We start from the raw sequence: 17,422 nt of genomic DNA, 5'->3' as shown, positions 1-17,422 counted from the left end.
GTAGCCAAGAAAACTTCCGTAATTAAAGGAAATTGAATATTCATACTTGTGTTAAATACAGCCTACCCCCGGATCCTAACCCGAATCACTTAAATCGGCGTCACACCCTCATATTCTATTTGTTTACAATCAATTTTAATATTATCCTCACACGCAATCCAAAGTTTAGTTGGAGAACGCTAATCTCTTTAAGCAGTATTCTTCTTGAAGTACAGAGCCGTTTAGTTGATCAGAAATTCTTCGCCATCAATGGATCCGGAAGGTTCATCTCCGTGCTCATCAGAGTCCGTCCCTGCTCCCTATTCAGCGCCAGCTGAATCCAGTCAGCACATTTAAAAAGTTTCAGACCTTTGTCCGTTCTCAAAAAGACCTAGGTCTTTGCGGTGCTAAGAATTCCACCCCTGAACGTTTCTGAAACTAGAACTCTCATTTCCATTCCGCACTAGACTCGTCCCCTGGCTGATATCAACTTGCCTCTGAACATGCAAACTGGTTCTGTTTATGTTACGTCGATGGTTTTGCTACTGAACTGTATGCACAAGCTCTATAGAAAATACGACTATATCCCCTTCACCGTATTGAGATCTTACCACTGCCGCGATCCAGAGCTTTAAAACTTCACAGCCAATCTTTAACAAAAAGGAGGGGGTGGGGGAGCGGGCACATAGGGAAATAAATTTAGCTTTTCTTTTTGTTAATACTGTGGCATGTAGACACGCTGCTAGGCAGAAACCGAGAAATAAGCAACTACATAACTGCCGTTACTATATAGCGGCCCGTAAACAGCAACAAAGGAACGGTATTTTCTTTGCGATCCGTGTCGAGATTTTATAAGCAGAACAAGTGCGTTAGTCATGGAGTTGGTTGATGAGTTGCCTGGTGAAGAGTGAGTGAGTTAGAGGACTGCTGGGGATCAGTCCTTTTGAGCTGTTGCTGTGAGAAGCTGGTAGCCGAGGACGGAGATAGTTGGGGAACTCATAGGAAGGGGAAAATCCACCGTTGGAAGCCGCTACCGTGTGTGTGTGTGTGTGTAACAGTGAACTGTAAACTGTAATCACAGGCTGTATTAAAGAGTCAAGTAAACCAGGTTATAAATCCGAACCCCTTCTATAGTCAAAATATCACGTGACAACGTCAAAACAAACGAGGAAACCCTACACAGCTGTTCACCTGCCGATCCGATGCGAGAAGGAACCACCTATAGTCCATTCGTGGAGACGAGACAGCGTAAACAAAGCAAGCCCCGCGTCGCCACAGCTGACAGCAAGGAGTGGACAAAGCGCGTAGTTACTTCAGTGTACTCACTGCATTCGGACGCACGTTAACCTGCATTCAGACTGAAGAGTGAACTTTGGACGCTCCTGCAACGGTACACGCATCACGTGATCGCTGCATGATTTCATTCAAAGAGCGATGGAGATACCGCGTGCATTTGTTTACGAGGACTCTCTCGTCTCCGCGAATGGACTGTAGCGTAGACCACTAATGACCCTATATCTAAGAGTATTTCTATTATTAGACCGAATCCTTATACGTTCAAATAGAATAAGTTTTCCTGTCTGAATAATAAATTCACGTAATATGTTGCTCCTTTAAACATTCATGCAATGTACCCATAATGTAGACACTCTACTAAGTAGAATGAATATTGGATGGCATGTTTTCGCAACAATAGATTGGTTTTAAATACGAGTAACTGGTAAAAAACAAACATAATTTTGTGGTAGAACTTCTATTGTATTGTCACTGAGTCCCACTTTGAAATATCAGCCAGCAGAGCGGATACTATTACTGAGGCTTTTCTTATTATAGTCCATGCCTTCGGGTAACCTCAGAATGACCAACTGCTGCTTCCTTCCACATCCCTTCATTTCATCATTCACACACCATCCTCCTTTCTGACTATATAAGTGTATAGGAGCTTCGGTTAGAAACAGTAGCTTGATACATCAATATCCCACAAATAAGACACTACAGACTATGTATGTAAGCTATCTAAAGGGAGTGCTTATTGGTGTGGGGAGTAAACTGTATGGGAAGATATCAACTGCCGAGTATTTGGAAACGAAGGACCCAGGAAACGGTTGGACCTAATAATGATGAAGGGGAATGTGGAGGGAATTACACGAATAAGATATTCGCAATTTAGGTTTCATCTTGTACTTTTAGAGCTGTTAAATGAAGAAAGTTAAGGTGAGCAGGAGGTACGCACGACTTGAAGCGACAAGAATAAACTTAATGAGTTTTTAGAGGGGAAAACCTTAAGAAGAACAAAGCCAAGGGCATGAAGATGTCACTATGATGGATCCTATGTACCTAATTTGTGATTTAAAACGTATAGAACTGAGAAGACTGCTACTTCGTTGGATGTGACACGAAGTAGTGTAACAGAAGTTTATCGACGTTTCGGAGAATCACCCGTAAACCTCTAGCAGACTACATGGCTCATCAGAGTCAGAGTTGTGAAACCTCAAATATAATATGTACAAAATAGTTAAGATAGGGTCCAATGGTGACTTTAGTATTAGGCTCTCGAAACTCGACTTTTCTTTATGAGGGACTCAGTCAGGCCTATATAAAACCTACTCGATTTACTAGACCTACGTGACGTGAAATATCAGATGACGTATTGTATTATGCTACTTTTAATATAATTAAATAAGTATACATATCATATAATTTCATATATTTTTTATTACTACTGGGGTGGGACTAAATCCCTTGTACTGCGGCAACTTCTGGCCTATTATACCAGTCCAGATGATAGGTGAGGGTGATTGTGGAGCAATTTGTGGAAAGAAGATTGGCAGGGGAAACCGAAGTACTCAGAGAACACCTGCCCCAGCACCACTTTGTCCACCACAAATCCCACTTGGCCAGACACGAGATCGAACCTGGGCCACCGCGGTGGGAAGCCAGCGACTAACCGCTTGAGCTATGGCACGGCCTTAATTTTATATATAGTGCGGTGCATAATATATATATGTATCAAAATACGGGTAAAAAAGTAAAGCTATCCCTGTAACAGGCCGTAAAGGCCAGTGGGGTTTATGACACGTCGAGGCTCCTACATTTTCTAGGCAACCGACTCACAGCTGTGAGATTGTCAACCTTACATATCGGTCTACCTTTACCCTCATGAGGATTCTGTCACTCATTTCTGTTAGAGGATGATTCGATCTAGAGCCATAGTGTTGCTGGAAGAATTAGGTAAATTGAAGAATCCAGTAACCCTACCGGGAATCGAAACGACGACCTACCGGATTTTACCATAATGCCTCAACAAACTATGCTTCCGCGTGCCCACCAAGACACCGCTAACAAACCTACATTAGGCCGCACCATAGCTCAAGAGGTTAGTCGCTGGCTTCCCACCGCGGCGTCCCGGGTTCGATCCTGGGTTCTGGTCAAGTAAGATTTGTGGTGGAAAAAGTAGCGCTGGGGCGGGATTTCTCCGAGCAATTCGGTTTCCCCTGCCAATCTTCATTCCACCAAATTCTCCAGCATCATAATTACCCGGGGCAGGCTACAATAGGCCAATCAGTGGCCGCCGTACCGACTGGACACAGTTGAACCGCCACTAAGCGAATTAAAAAAAAAGACACCTACATTAGTAGTAAATTTGAAAAGCTGATACTAGTAAGTTTAATAATTTGTAGAAAATTACACTGTTCCATTATCATGCTTGTAGAGTTAGGTTTTGTGTTAGTGTTTCCTAAACAGACGGCAGCTCCTATAGAAGTCACGGACATCTTTTAATCCTGAACAACTATTAGCTCCCGTTAAAGCTGAATGCTTAAATAACACCAAACGGAACTTTATATTATAAATAAATTGGCAAGCGTTGTAATAGTTTCTTGTTATTTCCTCTAGTATTGTCTTGTTTCTTTCACAACTTCACAAACTTCGTAATAACTTGAGTAGTTATGAATTGACGGAGGTAAGGGGAGAGAGAGTGGCGCTCAAAGCGGTGGAAGTATGAACCGGCCTCATGACTCCCCACTTCTCTCCCAGTTCCTAACTATTCAACTTTTGTAACTTCAATATGAAAATGCTGAACTTAAGAGCAGAAATGTTACAAGAATTTTTAGTTATATTAAAGAATATTAAAATTAAAAAGAAACAGATTGGTACTTATTTGGAACAGAAGTCAGTGAGTAATAGTAAATTATTTTTAGTCTTAAAAATGGAGATGGAACACTTACAAATTTATCTGTAATTCGAATCTTTCCTCATTTGCACTTGGTAATTTCTCATACTCTGAACTTTTCAACATGGCTGAACAATTAATAAAATATATTAAAAAGAATAACGACCCATGGGTCTATGTTTGTTGTCAGAGGTTTTAGGAACCGGTGAAATTACATGGTAGAATGAAAATTTTGTATGGCTTTTGTTAAATTCCTTGAGGACAATATAGAAAGAGCACAAGATTAAGATTGCCTTTCTTACTAACACAGCAAAAGCATTCCTTTCTTCGATCTTAGTAGGAGACTACGCCTTGAAATGGGAGTATTCCAACAAAGCTTATCAGGTCTTGGTTAGGGGTTGCGCTCTACAGACGTCTGAATTAGTCGCATTCAATTTGAGCTGATAGCTTCCACCCACACAGTCAGTTTCCGTACAATTCAAATACTGGGCCACGGGACAGGGTGTCGTTGACCGGGATGAAGGGAACCCAGTCCACACGCGTGTTCTCTGACTGTGATGGCGAAGAAATTGATCAGCTGAAAACTGTCCATTCATGCCAGACAGAAACTAGAACCTCTAACGCTATCTGACTATATACTCCTCCCTGACGAATCTGTAATTCAATTGTCCTGGAGAGACGGTCTTGGAGGAACACAAATAGAAAATGGCAGCCTCTAATTATTTTCTTACGCCATTAGGCCTAATACTGAAAATCAGAAATATACACGCCTATTTATGTAGTTTTTACTGCTTTCACTCCGGAAGAAATTAAGTTATTTTGCAATAAATCAACAAATCTTGTCAAATAAGACATGCTTACACGATATTACATACCTGCACCTTATCTATGATGTACCGCCAGTGTGCCCGAGACTGATTGATTTATGCATTAAACTTTTCCCGAGAGGTACAGATAGATTTATGCACAATATGATTCAGTATAGGATGATTTCATTCCGCGGGAACCAAGGTCCAGGTTAAGGAGCAGAAGAAGCAGGACGAGCAGCCAGGTACTAGGCAACATCCTTGCTCCATTATCGGCTTGTTTGTATCCGCGACAATAAGGACCACAGCGTCACGAAACGGATATCATTAATTATGCACTGTTCTCTGGGCCAGCACGACATCTATAGAGTTGAGATCGTAAGTAAAGAGAGATGGGTAATGCAGTGCCTTTACTCACTCATGAAGCTTAGCCCTTTTTGAGAAGCCGCCAATTGTGCAGCTACTCAAGAATTTCCCAGAATTTTATGGAACCCGAAAGTTCATTACAGTTTTCTCAAGAGCCCTCCACTGGTCCCTATCCTGAGCCAGATCAATGCAATCCATACCATATTTTCCTATCTCTCTAAAATCAATTTTAATACTGTCCATCCAATTACGCCTTGGTCTTCCCTGTGGTCTCTTTCCTTCTGGCTTTCCCACCAATATCCTATATGTATTCCTCTTCTTTCCCATTCGTGCTACATGCCCTGCCCACCTCATCCTCCTTTACTTCGTCATTCTAATTATACTTGGAGAAGAGTACGAGTTATGAAGCACCTCATTATGCAGTTTTCTCCAACTTCCTGTCAGTTCATCTCTCTTCGTTGCAAATATTCTCCTCAACACCCTCTTCTCAAACACCCTCAGTCTATGTTCTTCCCTTAATGTCACAGACTAAGTTTTGCACGCATACAGAACAACAGGCAAAATTATAGGTTTCTGTATTCTAGTTTTTATGTTTATAGACAGCAGACGATAAGGCAAAAGGTTCTGGACTGAATGGTAGCAAGCATTACCAGAGTTCAATCGCCTCTTAATTTCCTCCTGAATGAGGTTTTGATTTGTTATCGTCATTCCCAAATACCTTAACTGTGCCACATTTCCAAAACATACTTCCTATCTTTATGCTATGATTTTGTCCTGAATTTTGGTGACGAAACGGCAATATACTCTCAGATATCTCTGCGTTTACTTCTAGACCAACCTCCTTACTAGCGTCAATTGAAGCCTGTGTGTTTTCTTGCTTACACAACTACGAAAAAGTCACAACTGAGTATGGGGACATCAAGAAATAAATCTAAATTATCACGTTAAAATTCATTAAGTAATTGATACGCAACCATCAAATGTTAAGTTGCAGATACTCTCAAAGAATTAAAAGAAGCATTGACAACAGGCTTAATGTAGTTGTTTTTTCTCATGACAAAGTCAAAGTGACGCTCAATTTCCTTCTATACTAGCTTCATCATGCCTGGAGTTCAGGAATTAATTCCTGTAAGTGCTCAAGTGTTTTAAAGGAACGTACGATGTTTTTATTGTGTTCCCCAAGAAACAAGTAAGATCTCTTGGGGACAAGCTATGGGGCAGTTATCTAGCAAAGCAGTGGCTTGGACTTTTAAGGTTTCTCGATCAATTACGTTGGAGTGAGACAAAGCGCCATCAGTATACGTATACGCCACGTAGACATGACTGCAAAGTACGAGTTCTTCATCGATCACTGAAAGGACATCGTTCCAGTGCGTATCAAAAAATCTGGATTGATTCATTTAGAAATGAAAGTAAATGTGCAATAATGTAAGCAAATTATAGTCCACAAATTTGTTTTTTTTTTATGTATCAACGTCCACTGTCCAATACAACTAGAAGATTTTAAGGACCAGGATATTTCGATTGTAATAATTTACTCTAATATTTATATGTAACGTGGCTACAGAACGTAATCTTTTTCAAGAAGCTAGACTCAGCACCAACTTTACTAATATAAAACTTTCGACGCCATGTAGTCTCGACGTTGACAGCGTCGTTAAATAATAAACTTAAAACAAAAGCGAAAACCTTCCACATTCCTTCGAAATAGGAAGATTAATTGGTTTAATTTCATATGCGTAGTAACTGAATTTTATAAATACAAATTCTCAGTTGCTTACGTAAAATATTCTGCATACGTAAGAGTTTCTCTATATACCGAGCCACGAAATTATTTTCTACAGCTCAATATAATCTCGACTGTTTCTTAAAAGATATTTGCCTTTCGATGTTAGAATACCACCCGTCGTTTTGGTGTCAAGGTTCTTGCAAGAAACGGCTTTATACCAAAGAAAATATTTCCCATATTAAAAACAAAAATGGCTTTGCTTTGTAAGAAGTGAGGGGCCTTCAAAATGCTACATCATACTTAGCGATTTTTCTCACAAGGTTCACGCAATGAAATGATCATAAAGTTCAGGTACTGCTGCGTCAGCTCAAATGTTCACAAATTAGTGACAAAAATGAAGAAATAAAAAATACTGAGTTACTTTGCAGGGGCAATAATTTTTCCTTTCGCCACCATGTACAAATCTCCTACATAAGGAATACCGTGGACACATTCCCCCAGGATTCAAATGTCCGGAACTTGAAGCTGACCATTCATTCCAATCTAGTGCTGAGAAGTCCATGTGTCAGTAAGGTTCAATGATATAAAATTACTTTCACAGTCACAGACGGCTGTATAAGCAAATGGCTCTTAGGCTTATCAGCTGCAAAACTGCGTCTTATAAAATGGCTTATGTTTTTCATGCAAAGAAATCACTTTTAAAAGAAGTTACTGATGAGAGAAATATAACACATTTCAAAAGAATATTTAATTTATTTAACAACGCTTTAATTGTTTCGGACTTTAGAGCGTGGAATGGGGGGACGGTTTGTGATAATGACTTGGAAAGGATACGGAAAGTCCCGATTGTAGACATTATCGCACAATCTGTAGAGGGACTAAGGAAAATCACTAAGACTCTGGCTCAAAATTACCGTGTCCATGTTGAGGGTTCAATTCTGGACCTCCGGAATACGAGAGAGAAGGCCAAGCACTCAATCGTGACGTTGGAGATACCCTACGCATTATAAAAAGACACAAAGATGTCCCTGCGCTTAACTAATTAAGCACTACATCATGACTAGATGCGGAGGAGTAGATGTATAGATCCACTTATTTCTGACCTCGACACTAGTTGGAGGTGAATGGTCAACTTCACGACCTGGCCGCTTTGCCCCCGCTATCCACTGGATAGCAAGCTTGGTGGACCCTAGAACCGGTCTTGACCACGTGGAGAGGAGAAAACTCGTGCCCCTATCTTGACTCACACTCCGAACCCTTGGCCATCCAGCCAGTAGCTACTCGCAATTCCGGCTGTGCTATTCTGACACTGTACATGATTCAGTCAGTAAGGCTGTGCATGAAATTACATGAAGACGAAGCAAAGTATTATTTCCCCGCTATAAATTTTGTATCACGATACACGAACATCAGTAACATTTTTTTCTCTCCTCTTGCTCCAACTTTGGAGCAAAGGACTGATTTCATAATTTCATGATCATTTTTACAGAAGGTAGGACTCCTTGGACAGCTGATGAGCTCGTCGCAAGGCCTCTAAATAAATACAGGACAACACAAATACAGAACAAACGCAAATACACAAAACGTCCATGCCTTGTGTGGGATTCGAACCCATGATCCCAGCTTCCGAGCGAACGAAGAGAGTACATGCCTTAGATCGCTCGGCTACCGTGACCGGCGCAGTATCAATGAAACAAAAACAAACTCCGTGGTTTTATTCCACAAGCGAACTATACCGACAGAGCGACCGCCGCTTGTCGGCGAAGTTAGTACCAAATTTAGAGGATAGAGGATGTCGTGTGGTCAACGCAACGAATCCCCATATCCGTTATTTCGGTTTTCTAGATTGGCGCCGCTATTTCCTTGAAAAGGCCCCTCAATTATCATCACGAAGCTGAGTGGACGCCGTTCCAGACCCACTACTCAGAATAAATCTGGTAGCGCCAGGAATTGAACCCGGAACTCTGGATTTGTAGCCAGGAATTCTGATCACCAGACCACAGAGACGGTCCTCAATAACAATATCGTATGTAAAAATGAAAATAACCTATTTAAAATCATATGTATCTAAATATGGTATATACGTATATACTACACACATTCACACACACTCGTATATATATATATATACACATAGGGTGTTCCAGGAGTTTGGTGCCATACTTCAGGAGCGTACTGAGGGTTCCGTGTAGAACAACTTTGAAAAAGGAACCCATGTCCGCAAACGTAAAATAGCGCCGCTAGGGCGGAATTTAATGTCATTTTGTTTAAACTTGGCGCCTCAATGTCGAAGAGCGTGCACAGTCATATTACCCCCTGCAAACTCTTAAGACGCCTGCTAGAGTAGATGTTGGAATTAGCGTCCTCCATTTCAATGCATGCGGTACATCGAGGAAAGAAACTTTGGCGCACCCTTTCCAATATTCCAGGTGGCTCACGGATCACGCCACATGCAACAAGTTTTCTGACTAACTGCTCGAATTCGTTATCCACAGGCGTGTCGTAGATCAGGCTTTTCATATGACCCCAGACGAAATAGTCCAGAGGTGTCAAGTCTGGGGATCGGGGTGGCCAAGGCACTGGGCCTCCTCTTCCTATCCAAAGACCATGAAAAGCAGCATCCAGGTAGTCTCGTGATACAATGCTGAAGCGTGCCGTCGCTCCGTCATGCTGTATCCACATTTGCCTCCGCAAAATCAGTGGCACGTCTTCTAGCAAAGTTGGAAGGATACGTTCCGGGAACACCTTGTAAAAGGGCCCATTGAGTGGCGGTGGTAGGAGGAAAGGTCCAATCAAGTGAGCGCCAATGATGCCAGCCCAGACATTGACAGAAAATTGCGCCTGATTGTAACCAACTACAGTAACGTTGGGGTTTTCGTCAGCCCAAATGTGGCTGTTTCGACAATGGAACCAGCCATCCCTCGTAAACTGCTCTTCGTCTGTGAATAACACGTGATTCAGGAAGTTAGACTGATGTAAACACTGGTTCAGTATCCACCGACAAAATTGAACTGGCGGTACGAAGTCAGCTGGACCTACGTCGTGTACTCGCGTTGGATGATACGGATAAAGTTGTTGGTCATGCAGAATCCTCCAAACACTTGATTTTGATGTCCCCACAATCTTGGCAATGGCACGAGTGCTGGGGGATGGCTGCTCCTCTATGCAATGCCGTTCGACACTGAGGCGCCAAGTTTAAACGAAACGATATTAAATGCCGCCCCAGCGCTGCCNTTACGTCAGCGCTTGCCATTCATGTGTCATGTATAGTGCTTGGAAACCCTAAGGACAATTATGACATGGCGAGCGAGTATTTTGTACTTCAATTTTATGGCTTCATGTCACTCACAAGTTAGTTTGATGTTACGTACATTATTAACATTACAGAATCCACATATTCCTGCCAGTTTTAATATGTATTTTGTAATCAACAAGTGTGCGACGCCGGTCAAAGTTTGACACTTCTCTGGCCATTATCTCCGTAACCGTTCAACTTTGGACATAGGTGTTTTGGGTTATATCGGCACACTTTAACATAAGGAACACTCTCCCGAAGTTTGGTCCATTCCTCCTGGGACACTCTGTATATATAGATATATATCTTTATTCTCTTTTTAAACTATGTGTTAAGCTCATATATCCTTAGTTGTTGTCATCACTCGCTACTCTCCACGTCTGTATAAAATTGTAATTACGCTCTGCTAAAACTGCCTGTTCAATATGACAATCTTCTGAATACATATTCACATTGACAAAAAAACTGCCCGATCTTGCACAGCTTCTCCATCCACTTCATTATCTTCACTGACACGTGGAAGTTATTGCAGCGAAGAAAAAACACTGCACTATTCTTACCTGGAACTCAATTCAGGTTATAAAAAAGGAGTGGTCACTAATTAAATGTCTTCTTGTCAAAGAAGCGCGTTGCCGAGACAACCAAATGTAAGATCTTAGCATAACGTGATTCCTAAGGGTCTGACAGAATTTATTGTTTCACTGAGCATCGATCCCCTCCTACAAAAAGAAAAAATGGCACGTGAGGAATTCAATACAGGACGGTTAACAAGTTTCACAGAAAACTAGGTCAAATGCATCTTGTTCCTGGAACAGGTTGTCAGAAAGATTTACGATGAAACCAGTGTAACTACATGCATTATCTAGCATTAGCAGCAAGAAATGTTTAGATAAAGCGAAACCTCTGCTATCTTGCAGAATAGGAGTTAAAGGATGCTTGCAAAGATACGAAACTCGAGAGAAGAACGAATTCTTCGACCTCGTGACTGCCATTAGGGTAATGAAATGGCACGTGTTACTTGTATGTCTCGTCTTGAGTTTGTCAGATTGGTACTGAGATTCTGATGACATGAAATAGAAATGATACAGAAACATAAAAAGGTCACCATGGAAACAGGGGTACTTCGAGAAATTCCTAAAATTCTGACGATGAGAAAGGAATAGATAATTTCGTGTAATTTATAATAAAATATATACACAATAAATATTAAAAAATATGCAAGATATCACAGAAATTTGGAAGTTAGTTAAAATCATTCAAATACAACAACCTACAACTTGAAATTGCTTTTCGATATAGGACTTTGAAGTGGAGACAAAATAAAAAAGAACACAAAAAATTATTCCATAATAATCAGAAAACTAGGTTGTTCTTATGTAATACATATAATATAAGTATTATAAATGAGTGGAAATTTCAGAGAATTAAGTATTGTACAGGTAAATTTGTTACTCTGTGTAACCGACAGGACACAAAACTCTATAAAGGGATTGAAAATAAATTTCCGCACCCTTTCACCTCGACTCTACATACAGGCGAGTGTTTGGCTTGACGCTCCAGCCAGTTTATCTCAATATATCAGCATAAGAGGCTGGATGGGGGCCTAGCAGGATATGATGGTAAAGAGAATTGAAAGGGTTGTCATCCAGTTTATAATTACTTTATTGAATCATACGGACTCACAGTTAGTGAAAGCATTGAAAGGGAGTTACCGTTCAATTCTTAGAATTATTCAACCATGAAATTATGTATGCCAATATAGTTAGCGCGTGTTTTGTGGAAAGTAGGGATTGATGAAAGTTTCATTGCATTAGCCATGAGCACATGCAATAACAAGAAAATTAAATTACAAACGGGAGTAAAATGTAGGACGAATTCGTAACAAATAAACGTTTAAGAAAAGGACGAAGCAGTTAATCACTTTTATTCAAGGCGTGTATTAGGCATGTGGATTTCAGTATAGGTACATAGTAATTCAAGAGGTGTACTGCGACATATAGACCCATTTCCAAGTAACTGCTGAGTAAACAGGTGTCAGTACAACAGCTGTTCATAAGGAAAAGCTCTGTGGAAACGTTATTTCCACGGCAACGACAGAACACGCAATAATGGAAAAGACGTTTTCTGTGTTGTCCGCGCCGGCCTATATAACGAGGACCAGTATTTCAAAAGTTTTGAGTTTAGTTCCAGTTGAATCCCCGTGTGGAGGCGAGGTCGAATACATCCAACGTTACCCTGCGATTCGTAGGAGGCGACGAAAAGTGAAGTCACAAATCTGAGAGAGTAAAATATGGTCGCGGGTCCCATGGGACTCGGACGCGAGAAAGACCGCGCTGGCAAGGGCCAGCAGCATATGCAAAAGACAGAGGGCGCCCACAAAAAACAAGACCGTAACTGTCAAACAGTCATGAGCCCCAGGAAGGTGCTTGACACCAAGACTTACGAGTACTGACTGAATGACTGACTGACTGACCGTCAGTAGTAATGTGATTTTGACTTTGAAAAGTTTTGATTAAGCCCGTGTGGGAGCAGGTCCGAATACCTCCACCGTTGCCCTGCGAGTCGTAGGAAGTGACGAAAAGGGAACCCAGTTCATGGGGGTATAGTTGGCCAATCCGGTTCCTGGGGGCATAGTTGGCCCATCCGGTTCCTGGGGGATATAAATATGAAGACTTAGCCCTCAAGGTTTGTGATTCTCAAATCTGAGACGGCAAAATATGGTCATGAGTGCCAAGGAACTAGAAATCGAGAATGACTGCGCTGGCGAGGGAAGGCAGCAACTATAAATGACACACCCACATTACATCGCTTTAATAATCTCAACAAATTGATAGAAGGACGAAGACACACAAAGGAAAGTGATAACCAGTATAACATGTTCGATCTAAAAATACAACATCAGTACATGCCCACGCTAACGTCACAGACACAAGGAGTATAAATACGCAGCACAACACACCCTAGAACAGTAAAAACAACACAGCGGGCCACAAACACGTACAGGATAACACTAAAGGTAGAATAAAATAACAAAAAGTTTTTACAAAACCTAATAGGGTTACTGAAATAATACAATATACCCATAATATATTTTCAGAACCATCTTCACGAGGACAAGGCGGTACACGTTCGGCCCCCGTCATGAGAAATAATAAGAAAAACGACACGAACCTGCTTGGTTTATAAATTCCAATAAAATCTTAACAAACCAATTACAAATATTTTAATGTATTGGAACTGCCGCTGTAGTTGTAAAAACTTTAGATTTTATAACCAATTGTATATTATTAATATATATATATATATATATTTTAAACGTTCAGAACATAATCATATATTGAAATAGTAACTTCCAACTCTATTGATGTAAAGGGGTTCCTCTGATTATGGTCTTTGAAGACCGAAACACGTAAAGGCGTAAATAATTGAAATAAGAACAATCTTCACCAGTCACACTAGGCGAAACTGTTTAACTTTTCATGAGACAACCCCACAATTATATGATAGTAATACAAATCTGGTCTTGGGCCCCAGATGGGGACTTGACAGCAGGACAGACTGGCAGACCGACCGTCGGTCTTAACATAATTTCGACTTGTCTTTGACTTGTGATTGGAAGTCAGCTGAGAGTTGCATTTGTGAGAAGTGAAAAGCTGGTGGCTGAAGTCGTGGACATTCAGGAAGCCCAGAGGAAGGGGATCATCCTCCTTCCGAAGCTGCTACCAACAAATGACTAGTGAAGATTGAGAAGTCTTTATGTGTGCTGTAGATACAGTGAAGTTTAGAGTGTCTAACTCACTGAGGCTGTCGTATTTATATTTGTAGTTAAGTTCTGTAATAGTACAATACAACCGATTACCAATCTAAACTTCATCTACAGTAACAAAATTACGCAACAAGTTGTTTCCTCAGTCTTCTGTGCTTTCACCGGTTGTCTTTACCCTGTGAATTGATTTATGAGGTAGTTCTCAACCATAACTTACGGAAAATCTTATCTACAAAGTGCAACAGGCTACATAATCGGTTTATTATACAGAAGCGATTGAGATGTCGGTGCTAGGCAACCGTTTAATTGATAAGGAGATATTTTGCAGTGTAACGTCAGTAAATAATAGAAAATATATATGATGTCATGTCATTTATCAATATCTCCGCTCTTTTTGATTTTCAGCGACGTGAATATATAACCGTAAGAGTTAATAATAAATAAGGTAATTTATTATTTCCAAACAGTTTACTTTAAAATAATCTAGGCAATCAAGGGCTCTTTTGCTATTATTTTAACTAAACCGAATATTTATGTAGACCTATAGAAGACTACAGTTAAATCGTTAACTATAGAGAATTTTGAGTTTTGTATGTCTAGAATTTATAGACATAATAATCAACGCTGGATCATACACAGAGACTCTCGGCAAAAACGTTTAGCAAGCCTGGAAATGAGGATCTGTACGTAGTATGAAAATGTAACGATACGTACTACGAGTTACGTATTACGCAGTATATTTTCTATGGCAAAGATTGCAGGACACTAAACAGAGTAAAAGGAAACTCAGAATTTAGTACAGAGAAATGTGATGCTAATGAACTGAACCTTATGGAGACAAAACGTTTCCGGTATAATTTCACACAGGCAACGACGTAGTTTGAAAAGTTTAGAATAAAATACGGAGAAAGTCGAAATGGGCATCTGTAAGGCACAAGAAAATATATAATATTTTTGCAAAACGTTTCAGTCAAGTAAGCTTAGACGTTACAAATTAAAATATAAGAGATACAATTACAACAATACTCCATTTAATTTTGGGAATGAAAACATTCAGGAGAATTGCCGTGGCTAGAGGCAGAGCATTCTGGGAACTGCACCAGGAGGTTTAGGAAATAACGAAATGTTACGTTACAAAGATACTAAACTAAAGATACTGCGCATGCGAATGTGTATACATAAACTTAATATGGATTATCAACTTCAAAAAAAAAAAGGACATAATATATTTCTGAATATCTGAAATGACCAATAAGTGGAAAACACATGATATACTCGTATTAGATGCACGTACGGGTTAAGAAAAATGGCACACTAACAAGTATACAGTGGCAAAAATTTCATATTCAATTCTACTTTTACTAAAGTTACATTCGAATTCAAAGACTTAAAATTTGAGCACCAAGAATTTCATATTCATTTATAATTTTCTTGAAGTTATATCCGAACTGAGACTTAAAATTTCTGTACCTTCAGATACTGAAATAATTTCGATTCAGTTAATGCTAAAGATAGAAAAAGCGTCATTATTTGGAACAGTTACCACTATTTTTTTATTGCTAGTGGGGTGGGACTTAAGTCCCATGTACTGTGGCCACTTCTGGCCTATTGTACCAGCCCCAGATGATAGGTGAGGGTGATTGTGGAGCAGTTGGTGGAATGAAGAATGACAGGGGAAACTGAAGTATTCGGAGGAAACCTGCCCCAGTNATTTTTTATTGCTAGTGGGGTGGGACTTAAGTCCCTTGTACTGTGGCCACTTCTGGCCTATTGTACCAGCCCCAGATGATAGGTGAGGGTGATTGTGGAGCAATTGGTGGAATGAAGCATGACAGAGGAAACTGAAGTATTCGGAGGAAACCTGCCCCAGCTCAACTTTGTCCACCACAAATCCCATTTTACCAGACCCGGGATCGAACCCGAGCCGCCGCGGTGGAAAGCCAGAGACAAATCGCTTGAGCTATGGCGCGGCCACAGTTACCACTGGCTATATAACTCAAGGGATATAGTCCTTGTATACAACATAACAGTAGCTCTTTTAGTAGGAAAACTCCTCGCCTTGAATGCAATTACAAGAGAGAGACGTCGGAAGGAATAGGGTCACATGCCTAAACTCTAAATCTAGTTATTGAGAAACTAAAAATAAATTAACAACACTAGAAAGACTCTCGTTACAACGGCGGTATAGAAACAAAAATTAAGAAAGATCCAACGTGGATTATCGATTAAGGGGCAGATTCCTCTGAAAGGAATGGAATACCGCCAAATTCTTTAGTTTTCAAGAACTTGTAGTCCGCAATCGAACTACACCGACCGAGCGAACGCCGCTTGTCGACGAAATTAGTGTCAACTTTAGCGGATAGATGGGTCGCATGGTCAGCGCAACGAGTTCCCACGGCCGTTAATTTCAGTTCTCTAGACCGGAGCCGCTACTTTTCAATTCAAGTAGCTCCACAATTATCCTCACGAGTATATGTAATAATACAAATGCCGTCGTGAATGCAACAATTTATTTGGCTGTAGTTCTTTGTCTTTTCTTCATCTACACTACATGTTTCGGCCGTAACTGGCCATCATCAGGTGTATTTTTCGCCACGTAGCTGTCACACTGCACACAATCCAAAATCTAAAACACCAGCCTGTCAGTTTTGTTTAAAATCTCGCCAACATACGCTCATCAATTTGATTTTAGAATTCCAGTTTAACATTTAAATTGTTTTAAAATTTAAAATTCAAAATTTAAAGTTTTAAATCCTCACGAGGCTGAGTGGACCCCGTTCCAGACCCACAATTTCTCAAAAAGTCTGATAGCGCCGGAAATCGAACTCGGATCTCTGGATCTATAGCCAGGAAGTCTGGCCACTAGATCACAGAGACGGTCTTCTAGGTATTGGTACACTACTTAAAAATACGCGCATATTACAGAATATATATATAAAATGTTACGTCAGTCAGTTAGAAGAAATTACACATTACAGATCATTAATGTGAGTCAAAAGTAATAAGCTTTCTGTATCCTTAGGTATATCACGAAAATGCAGAAATTTGCAGTTAATTAGATACTCTTAACTTCAAATGTGACTGGTACCACAATATCCTAATATTGAATTGAATTGAATTGAATTTATTTACATTCTATAAATCCTAAGCAGGTTAGTACCTTTGGATACAGAACAAGTCAAAAGGTTACATACATAAGTACAGGCAATTTTAGCTTAAAAATTAATATAACTTAATTTTACATCACTCTCTATATACATTGAAGTATTCCTCTAAAGAGTAGAAGGAATGAGCATGTAGATAATTCTTT

This window comes from Cryptotermes secundus, unplaced genomic scaffold, assembly GCF_002891405.2.
Source record: "Cryptotermes secundus unplaced genomic scaffold, Csec_1.0 scaffold1674, whole genome shotgun sequence".
NCBI classification, from domain to species: domain Eukaryota; kingdom Metazoa; phylum Arthropoda; class Insecta; order Blattodea; family Kalotermitidae; genus Cryptotermes; species Cryptotermes secundus.
This window is presented reverse-complemented; position numbering follows the sequence as displayed.